We start from the raw sequence: 11,120 nt of genomic DNA on the forward strand, positions 1-11,120 counted from the left end.
TTGAGTCCATTGATGCCTATCTGCTATGATTTGTTACCTACTTTTGACATATTATACATAACAAAGGTAAATAGAAAAAAAAATAAAAAATATTAAAATGATTCGTCCACTGAGTTAAAATTAATAAAAAAACATACACAAAATTCAAATTTGTTGATGTACATAATAATTAAAAATAACAAACTTAAAAATAAAAGTTCTAACATTCAAAAACATCTACTAGGATCTAGTTGACATCCAATAATCAAACATTTCTTCGGCTAAATCATCCCTCCATTGAGTCCATTCACTACTTGATTCAACAACATCCACAATTTGAAATTGATTTGGTTGCTCTTCCCCGATAGGCATATGTTCGACATCGGTAGGCGTGTTTTCCTCCGGATCAAGATCCATGTGTGTCCTAATAAAATTATGTAGCAAAGTACATGCCATGACTATTCTCCCTTGAATTCTAATTGGATAAAATGAAGGACTTCTTAATATTGCCCAATGTCTCTTTAGTAGACCAAAAAACCTTTCAATAACATTCCTCACTTGTGAGTGTTTCATGTTAAAGTATTCTTCCTTGTTTGTAGGTGCATGTGTACTACCTTCCCATTCCCGTAAATGATACCTAGTACCTCTATATGGTGCCAAAAAACCTTCACCATTGATATATCCTCCACCAGCCAAATAACAGTTACATATATAATAAATAAAATAATAGGTATGAATATGTAACTATATTTACTTTCAATATTTAGTAATTATTGTATTAGCTTACCAACTGGAATCTTCAATCCATTATGTCTAGTAATTGCATCCCGCAAAACCCTTGAATCCGTAGCCGAACCTTCCCAACCAGCTAAGACGTAGACAAAATTCGTGTCATGATTTCAGACACCTAACACATTCATTGCTATATTACCCTTTCTTGTTCGGTACCATGGTTTATCCGAGTCAAGGACATTAACTTCAATATAAGTTCCATCAATGGCTCCTAGACAACCTTATAAAGAAAATATTAACTTGTTGTTAGTTAAAATCTTATATTAACTATTAGTTAAGACCTTATATTAATTTGTAATATATCATAATAATGTTATAGTGGTTACCATGAACCACTTCCACCGGTTGTCTGTACAATCATTTGCAATAGGCGTTGGTTTGACAAACAATATCTCTTGTATATGCATTAATTCACCCAAAACTCGATGAACATACCGACTTACCGTTTCCCCCGACCGATAGAATCTAACTTGAATACATCTATTTTTCGTGGTGTGCTAATATGTTTAGAAATGTAGTAACTTGCTCCTCAATGGTCACTAAATCATTGTCTAATAATCCACCACGGGTGTGTAGTAACTCGCATAAATGTGCAAATGCATTTCTATCCATATGTAACTCATTTATACAATTTTCATCACTTTCACGTGTGATATGTTGTATTTCTATGGACCTTTTCAAAATCGTGTCTAATCTATTCTCTAATGTACTTTTACTTAAAGCTCTCATTTGAGCTTCTTTTTCCTCACATTCAATTAACCAAAGTCTAATTGTAGTTAGGCACATCAACAATTGAATACAACTCTCCAATAGTTTCATAAATTGGAGCAAATGATTACGATCCATATCTACAATTTTTATTAAAAAAACGTGTAAAAATATTCTATTTTTTGAAGAAACATGTTTGAGACACAAAGATTGTAAGAAAATTAACTACTCAAAAATAAACTAGAGCACTTAACAATTGAATAAGTCTACAACAAAACATGACAGGTACCAAAACTGGGCAACAACAATTTGCTTATTTTATCCACCCAAGAACTAACAAGCATCTCTATAAAAACTACAAAAAAAATTGTGCAGGAACAAAATCTTAAGGGCAATTGTATCCAAAATGGAACAAATTATAAAATTACAAATGATGTTTAGCCTCCTAAATACTGACAAAAAGATAAACTTGGAATGATGGACAAAATGAAATTCTTGGAGATTATTATTTGGGTCGATCAAGACCGCCATGGTTTAGTATTTTGATGAGCACTATGCGGCCCTCACAGAGACGGCTGCCGCGGCGGCTACATCGGCTGTAACAGCGGCAGGGGGAGGAGCTGGTCGGGGTTTTCAGTATCGGTACTTTGATAATACGAAGCCTCCTACCTTAGATGGGGTTCAGGACCCGATTTTTATTATGAGATGGTTGTCAGACGTGGAGGGGTATTTCTGATGGGTTTTGGTCATAAGACATCCTATGTGCTCATACAAACCCTAATGCTTGGATCTAGGTTTCTCTATTGTACATGCTTTGCATCCAAGACTATAAACCCTAATTCTAGCATATGGAAATCGATATTAACATATAATTAGGTTTATGATATTACCTTGATTTTTTGTAGCAATAACAATCCCAATTCCTCCTTGAATTGACTTTGGAAGGCTTAGAGTCACAAGTGTCACTCCTCTAATGGCTTACAAACACCACAAGCAAGAGGATGAAGAGGAGAGAGGATGGAGGCTACCAAAACCGTGTGAAAACCCTAACAAGAAGCTTAGCCACGTTTTTGGTCCTTAAGGGATCTATATATAGTGAGGCAATCAGGGTTATCTAACAAGGAAACCCTAATTTAGTTGCTTAAGCCCTAAGCAACCCATGAAGCCCTTTCCATAACGCCTTGGACGATTTCATATGGGCTTCCCCCATAGAATTCGTCTACCTTATAATAAAAGGCAATCCATGGCCTAAATTGCAATTATCTTATAATTACAATTCCAGTCCCTTAAGTTTAATTAATCTCTTTTAGTCACAAAACTAATTACCAATTAATTATTGACTAATATTAATTAAACAATATGATTTCTCCTTTAATATATTATTCTCATAATATATTAATAAATCATATTTAATCCTTTCTCTCCATAATTCATCCTATCAAGTTGCTTTGGTGAAGGCAACCCAAAAGGACCATGCACCATCGGGTCAAGTACATACCAAAATAGTTATGGACTTAGACACTAATCCAACAGTCTCCCACTTGGATAAGTCTAATAACTATTATGCGTATGTGTCACACCCCAAAACCGGAACGGCGGAAACGTTCTGGGGTGGATGACGTCATGTCAAGTATCACAACACATGCATTATAGTAATCAAAGTACAACAAAACATTGCATTAATAGTAATAAATTTACATGGTTTACATTACAAAGCATTAAGGTAATACAAGTAATAGAATAAATACAGCGCGGTACTAAGCTATCTTCATCAACAGCTCCGGGGATGTACCTGTCTAATGCTAACCTGAGAATACAAGTTATTTGAAAAGCGAGTATCAGCATTTTTACAAATGTTGGTGAGTTCATAAGTATTTAGTGACATTATCCAATAACTTTATAAAGTAGTAGTTTAAGTGTTTACTATGTATTAGAGTTCCTTCCAGAAAATCCTATATTTTCTTTAATAAAGCAGCCTTCTACCAAGACTGGTCAGTGTTATGTGGTAAAAAGTCATTTTACCTAAATTGCTATCATTATCAAAATACTGAATTTGATTATTGAGGAAAGAAAACGACATCAGGGAATAACATATGCCTCAGCAGTGAGGACTGCTGACTAAGGCAAGGAATCATAGACTCCAAGAGAGTATCGAACAAACGACACGCCTGGTTCAGTCTAACAAATAGAGACTCAAACCCCAGAAGGTACCAAATGAAAGGTACAGTTGGTAAGGTCTAAAACAGTGAATACAGACCGCAAACAGTATCAAATGAAAGATACATCTTGCAAGGTCAAAACAGAGAATACAGACCGCAGACAGTATCAAATGAAAGATACATCTCGCAAGGTCAAAACAGTATGACCCTGAAAATGAGTTACCAACATACAGTGTAAATATTCGGTGAATACTGTTACCTTAAGACCATGAATTATAAGGTAACCCGGGATACTCGTAACCATACTAACCGACACTAGAGTACCAGACGCCCTAAAAGCGTCTATATAATGTGACATTTGTCACCCCTTGGCTTGGTGGGCCGTGGACTGTAGCTAGCAGTCAGGGTGCGGGGGTGTCAATCCCGTATAGATCTATACACACAATGTCCGCTCTCCCTACAGGAGACTCTGGTTACCAACTAGACGACGGAGAAGGGCGTATCCTGAAGATGCATCCCAAATAGTGGGTAGAGACTTCCGAATAGTGGGTTTCTAATGTAAGTGCTGAACTAGAGGTAGAGACTCATGATTGAACTAACTGAAGTAAACCCATATGTCTATGCTTGTGTACATAATATATAACTAATGAATCAACGACCTTCGGATGGACATCCGATCCCACCAGACCACATCTCAACGAAGAAAAGGAAATAGGGCGGACAAGCCTTCCTAAGTCCTTCAATCATTATTTATATGCATCTATACAAGCACAGACATACATCTAACTACGCTTGAGTGTGTATCAAGTGGAATCATATCGTGAAGTATAGGTGTACAGTGTAGAATAACCGACTGGTGAAGTATAAGTGTACAGTGAGATATCCGAGTCGTGAAGTATAAGCGTACAGTGGAACATCCGAGTCGTGAAGTATAAGCGTACAGTGGAACATCTGAGTCGTGAAGTATAAGCGTACAGTGGAACATCCGAGTCGTGAAGTATAAGCGTACAGTGGAACATCCGAGTCGTGAAGTATAAGCGTACAGAGTGGGATAATCGAATCGCGAAGTATAAGTGTACCAAGTGTAAGTGTATCACGAAGTGGAGACGACGATAAGTGAAGTAAGAGCGTCTATCAAGTATAAGAGGCTACAAGTATAAGCGATATAGAGACAAAAATCCGGTATAAGCGTATCACGAAGGAAATGCGTTATCAAGTAGGAGTTTTAAATAAGTAAAAGCGAAACAGCGGTAACAAACAAGTAAAAGTGTACGTCGTAAAAGGGAACTTCGATGAAAACCTTGGAAAAACCTTTATATTCAGGGAAAATCACATTTGATATTCTTTGGTAAAATAAGTTTGAAAACTTTGTAAATCCTTGGAACCTTTATAACCCAGTTTAAAATGAATTTAGATATGACAGTATAAGTAAGAGTTTTTGAAACGATTGAAAACCTCTTTGAAAACCATTATAGTGTCCTACTTGGTAAAACAGTGTAAAGTGTGGTAAAATTTTGTGCATGCGGGTTATCAATCACATGTGATTGATATGATAACTGGCATGTTTAAAGGCATGTTTGGCACCATATTAGGGGTTTACGACCCTAGAGTGTTCCTGGGCCGTAAACTCCTTATTCCATGCCTTCTTGGACGATTTTTGGGCTATAAACACAAACCATAATGTTTAGAATAAGCTAGGATAAGCGGACTTACGATTTGGAAGCGTTTGGTTGCGGATTTGGGGCGAAAACGGGTCTAGAGAGAGAGTATAGAGAGAGAGGGTGGAAAGAGCTCAAATGGAGTTTACTCCGCTTTATATATGGGTGGGAGTTGGAGCTCAGTGGATTTCTACCCAATACTGCCGTTAAACGGGGCTTTTGGTCGCACCCGATTTAGTGGTCATAATAATAAAATGTAACATTTTCCAAATAAATGGAAATGTGTGTTATGTGTTTTTATTCCCCTTTATCACGACTTAACGGCATATTGAATATAAAAAAACTAAAATGTTTATTTAATTGACGACCTCTAATTAACGGAACTTTTATAAACTGGAATATTCCGTTAACGGTAACGGGGAAATGTAACGGGACAACTTGGGTTGTCACATCATTCCCCCGTTAGAGGGAATTTCGTCCCGAAATTCAGGTCTAGGCAAGGAAGTAGGTATGAATGTCCAAGTAGAGGTAAGAGAGTACTTCCTATATGGTTGTCCTCGCATTCCCAAGTGAACTCAAGTCTGTGTTTGTCATTCCGACAGACCTTCACGTACGGGATGTGGATTCCGTCTAGTGTAGCTAGTGGGTTCCAACTGGTGTATCTCCAAGGTTAGGGTTCCCAATGGATTCTATCAAGATGAGTGAGGTACGAAGAGTGATGTCGGGAAATCACATATCAAGTCTAAGAAGTGGATCGATCGGGTGTGAATCTGGTGGTATATCCGAAGGTAGTGGTGGCCTGAAAAGGGTTGGACCAAGTCTCTATTAGAATCCTCATATGGTCCTAAGCTCTCGGAAGGGTAGAGCTTTTCAGTACTCAGAACATAGTGTACTTCTATGGCAAGATCATCACTGGCGTGATTGCCATTCCAAAGTTCCTAACGTTCTCACTCGTACTGTGTGTGTAGTCCTTCAGGTTGGTTCTTAGGAATCTCGAGTGGTTTTTCGTTTCACGTTTCCTGTCAACTGGCCGATAGAGACTTTCTAGATCGTCGAGTGGGTTGCGTGACTATGGTTATTCGTTTGCTGTAGAGTTTCTATCTCAAGCTTGTGCAAAATGAATCTGCACTAACGAAGCTTGAGATGCGGAAACCTTGGAGGTCGGGAAGATAGGGTTTCGCCAGTCGAGTGTCGGACTATCTCTGGAGGTGGTTCTACTATCTCAGCGTGAGATGGTATCCGTGGAACACCTAATAGTCCAATGAATCTCTAAGACTTTGGTTTATTCTAGCGTGGAAAGTGCATGCTCCTGCATAACCCTTCGACTAACACCAGGACTGGCGTCAAGTCTATAACCTCTTCGGGATCAGGGTCATGAGGCTTAACGCAACTACTTTCGCTCTTTGATCAAGTATTCTTGGCTGCGAAGGTTATCCTGTGGTTCTCGGTATCATAATGTTCACTTCGGAGAATGAAGTCTATCGTCTATAGGGCGACGACGATTTCCTCCATACGAGAGGGTGGAGGGTGATAGGCACTACCTGTCTATAACAGGGTGGGCAAGGTGCCTGAGTAGTAAGAGAATCTACGGAAACTAATCTTCTGAAGGTTCTGAGTTTCCTCAGTCTAGGTCAACTCTAGTGAGTATAGGGTCTCACCACTCGGAACTTTACTAGTTTAACCCGCAGTGATTCTCTTGACTCCGGCTCCTATGTTATGGAATAGGGTGAAAGTGTTTTGCGAAGTGGTTCATGGTAGAGCTCATGCTTGGCTTAACCACCAGTACTTGGTGTATGCAAGCAATATATAATTGAGGTCGGCAGGATGTTCAGTTGTGCGTCTCCACCCCAAACCCACAACCCAACGAGGAACAGGGAACAGGGAGGAAACACACACCTTAAATCTTTTTTATCTCAATTATATGCCACCTTTATGCATATACCTGGTTATAGTGGTCAGTCTCATGAGTTTTGTTCTCTGGGTTCACGAACCTGATGTGCGAGGTGCGAAGGGTCTTTTTGGGGAAACTATGAAGTACGCTTCGGATGGTTATCATCTTTTGTAGTATCTACAGTGTCGTTCGCTTCGGTTTCCATCTGACTACGAGGGATCAGTCAATGGCGCGGGGTACCCTCTCTTAGGTACTTCGGAAGGTTTGAGATAAGAGGGACAATTGACGGATCGCATTAGGTTTGATTATTTGTGTTAGGTTTAGGTTCGGGAGAACCTTTATTTGCCGACATGGCTACGGAGAAAGTTCTTTTTTTTACACAGCACTGAGAATGTCCACATGGTTGCATGAAGTCAAACCATGATTGATAGAGTCGTCGAAGTTGGCACACTTTGACATGATATAAAGTGAAGATCGGTAGAGTCATGCGCCGAACAGGCACACAAGTTCTAGGCGTCTCGGGTTTCGTCCTATGTATCACCACCGCGGATACTTGGACCGATAGAGTCGACGCGGAACTATAGAGGGTCCTAAGTGTTTCCGAATAGAGTACCTTTTCATGAGTGGATTCTCACAAGGCATTTCTATAATCGCCTCACATATACTAGTCATGTATATTTAAGGTGGGGAGGACTGTTGACTGAGCGACCCCGCCCTAAATCCACAACCAAACGAGGAACAGGAAATGAGGCGGTATTCGCTCACTCTAGGTCTGTCCATCTTAAATATACATGGCTGTAACGTATATGTTTAGCCATTATAGTTTTACCTAATGAATTTTAAATTTTATAACAGTGCTGCAACTTTCGCCTTATTGGGAAGAATTTACATTTGAATTAGTCTTTTATTGTTCTTATTTTAGTTATCCGAGATCGAGAGACGTACCAAAATCTAACGAGTTCCTTGCCGCTTCTCCCTAAGCAGTAATGTCAGGCTCCTTCTATGTCTTTTTCTTTCCCTTCGGTTGGGCAGTTCTTCTTGAAGTGTCCCATTTTACCACACAGGTGGCAAACTGTACGGGTCGCCACATTGGTGGTTGATGTAATGAACTCAACCGGGGTTCTGCAGACGCGATCAGTATGCCCCAACATGTGGCACCTAGCATAATAGAGCTCTCGGCAGACACCATGATGATGGTAGTTGCACTTGCTGCAGTGGGGAAGGTCTCCTAGGTATGGTCTTCTTGGAGTCGGGAGGGAAGGATTGACAGGGGTATAGACTGCCTCATCTCGTTGCCCTTCGGAAGGTCCTTGAGTCGAGGTACTTTCCTCCTCAATCTTGAGTTTTCTCTTTAGTGGGTTCGGTGAAGGTTCTTGGGTGACTGGGTATGAAAATGTTGGTTGTCGCTGTCCATTGCCAGGATTGGAAATCCCGACAGGGCCCTTGCTAACATTGGTGGTGTTAGCATTCAGGTGAGCCATGACAGCTGCTACGGCTGCTGAGACTGCAGCTTGGAACGTAGCTTCATCGAATAAGAGAGCAGGTTTCTTGCTTGTGGATTGGTTACACTTCTTCGGTGGCATGGTTTTCCTACACGTAAAAGAATACAAGGTAATGAGAGACGATGGTTAACCCTGGACATTTCTGTCCTGAACGTATTAGGCATAAAATTTTCCCGTGCCTTGGGTAATGGTCGTCTGAGTGTCGACCTACATCCCTATGATGTAGTCCTGGTAATCGAAGTGGGTGTATGAGTATCGGAAAAAGGCCATAAGATGCGAGTCGTTCCTACTAAGTTACCTTTAACTGGGAAAGGTTTCACTCTCCGGCCTGGAGAGATTTGAGAAAGGTTCGGAACGAAACTGCGGAAAGAGAGGCTCACAAGGGCAGATGGCTAAAATTCTCTCAATAGAGATGCGGGGATCTGCCCTAATCGTGTATCTGGCAACGGGAAACGACGATTTACCTAACACATAGCGTGAGTAGTGTAACCACTAACTCACTAAATTGTATTATTTTATGGGTGTATTAGCGTGACGCACACGAGGAAAAGACAATTCCCGGGTTCCATGTACTGGCTCCCTCGGTCTGCCTCGTATCTTTGACTGGAATCGGCGTTGGTTTCCTTTGGGTAGTTTCCTAGGGGTTTCTTCTCATATGGACATATTGAATTTCTACTCCGCCTTCCTTCTGATTCCAACTCTGGGTGTCATCACTTCATGATGGATAACTGGGAATCTCCGAAGTTTAGGCGAGTTTCTCACCGATGTCCTTAAAAGATATAGGCACTTGGTGAGGTCAATAGTATCGACCCAGTTCATTTATTTCCGAACAGAAAATCTTCTCAATGAACCTCCTCTGGGTCTGAATCAACTCATCTGTCGAGCACTGAAGTGGATAGGGTTGTCTACTGGGTTCGTGCGAGAATGGAAATGTCTAAAGAATCCTAATAGATTATTAACATTTCACTGGATGATCCATATCGAGTCCTGCTACGATTACACAGGGTATACAAATCATATATAGCTTAGATCCGATAGGCCTTCGAATATGTGATACTACTCTAGAACCACATCCCAACGAGGAAAAGGAAATAGAGCGAAACCACACATTCTTAGCCTATGGGATCCTTATTATATATAACCTTGGGAGTACACCCTCTGTAGTGGTAGGTATATCAATAAGGATCTTTTTAGTTACTTACGCAAGGTTGTTTATGGATTCTAAAATACCCCTATGGTATTTTAATTCTTTTTTGATTCTTATCTTCTGAGTTTCATTCTGGGATTAGTGTGGATCTTTTAGTGTTCTAAAATACTCCTATAGTATTTTAACTTTATGTTTGGCTCTAGCATTCCTAGTTGGTAAGTTTCAGACCTGCTGCACACCACTATCACTCTCGAGCACACGTTCATCGCATCTCGAATAAATGTAGTTGATCAGGTTACATTTATTCCAGCTTACGATTACATAACTGCCCAGGTTTGACGGAAATGTTCAACATCCGAAGACTTTTATTCTTGTTCTTCTTGTGATACTTGTGTTCGAGTGTTTAGGTTCTGGATGTTCTTATACTTTGGTAAAATATGGTTATATTTTAAAGTATAATTCTTGGTCAGAGTGTTTTATCCCTTTGTGTTTATAGGTTGTATATCTTTTATGAATTGATATACTTAGCTCACTATAAACAATGCTCTGATACCAATCTGTCACACCCCAAAACCGGAACGGCGGAAACGTTCTGGGGTGGATGACGTCATGTCAAGTATCACAACACATGCATTATAGTAATCAAAGTACAACAAAACATTGCATTAATAGTAATAAATTTACATGGTTTACATTACAAAGCATTAAGGTAATACAAGTAATAGAATAAATACAGCGCGGTACTAAGCTATCTTCATCAACAGCTCCGGGGATGTACCTGTCTAATGCTAACCTGAGAATACAAGTTATTTGAAAAGCGAGTATCAGCATTTTTACAAATGCTGGTGAGTTCATAAGTATTTAGTGACATTATCTAATAAATTTATAAAGTAGTAGTTTAAGTGTTTACTGTGTATTAGAGTTCCTTCCAGAAAATCCTATATTTTCTTTAATAAAGCAGCCTTCTACCAAGACTGGTCAGTGTTATGTGGTAAAAAGTCATTTTCCCTAAATTGCTATCATTATCAAAATACTGAATTTGATTATTGAGGAAAGCAAACGACATCAGGGAATAACATATGCCTCAGCAGTGAGGACTGCTGACTAAGGCAAGGAATCATAGACTCCAAGAGAGTATCGAACAAACGACACGCCTGGTTCAGTCTAACAAATAGAGACTCAAACCCCAGAAGGTACCAAATGAAAGGTATAGTTGGTAAGGTCTAAAACAGTGAATACAGACCGCAAACAGTATCAAATGAAAGATACATCTTGCAAGGTCAA

Source organism: Lactuca sativa, chromosome 7 (assembly GCF_002870075.4).
Source record: "Lactuca sativa cultivar Salinas chromosome 7, Lsat_Salinas_v11, whole genome shotgun sequence".
In the NCBI taxonomy this organism is placed as follows: Eukaryota; Viridiplantae; Streptophyta; class Magnoliopsida; order Asterales; family Asteraceae; genus Lactuca; species Lactuca sativa.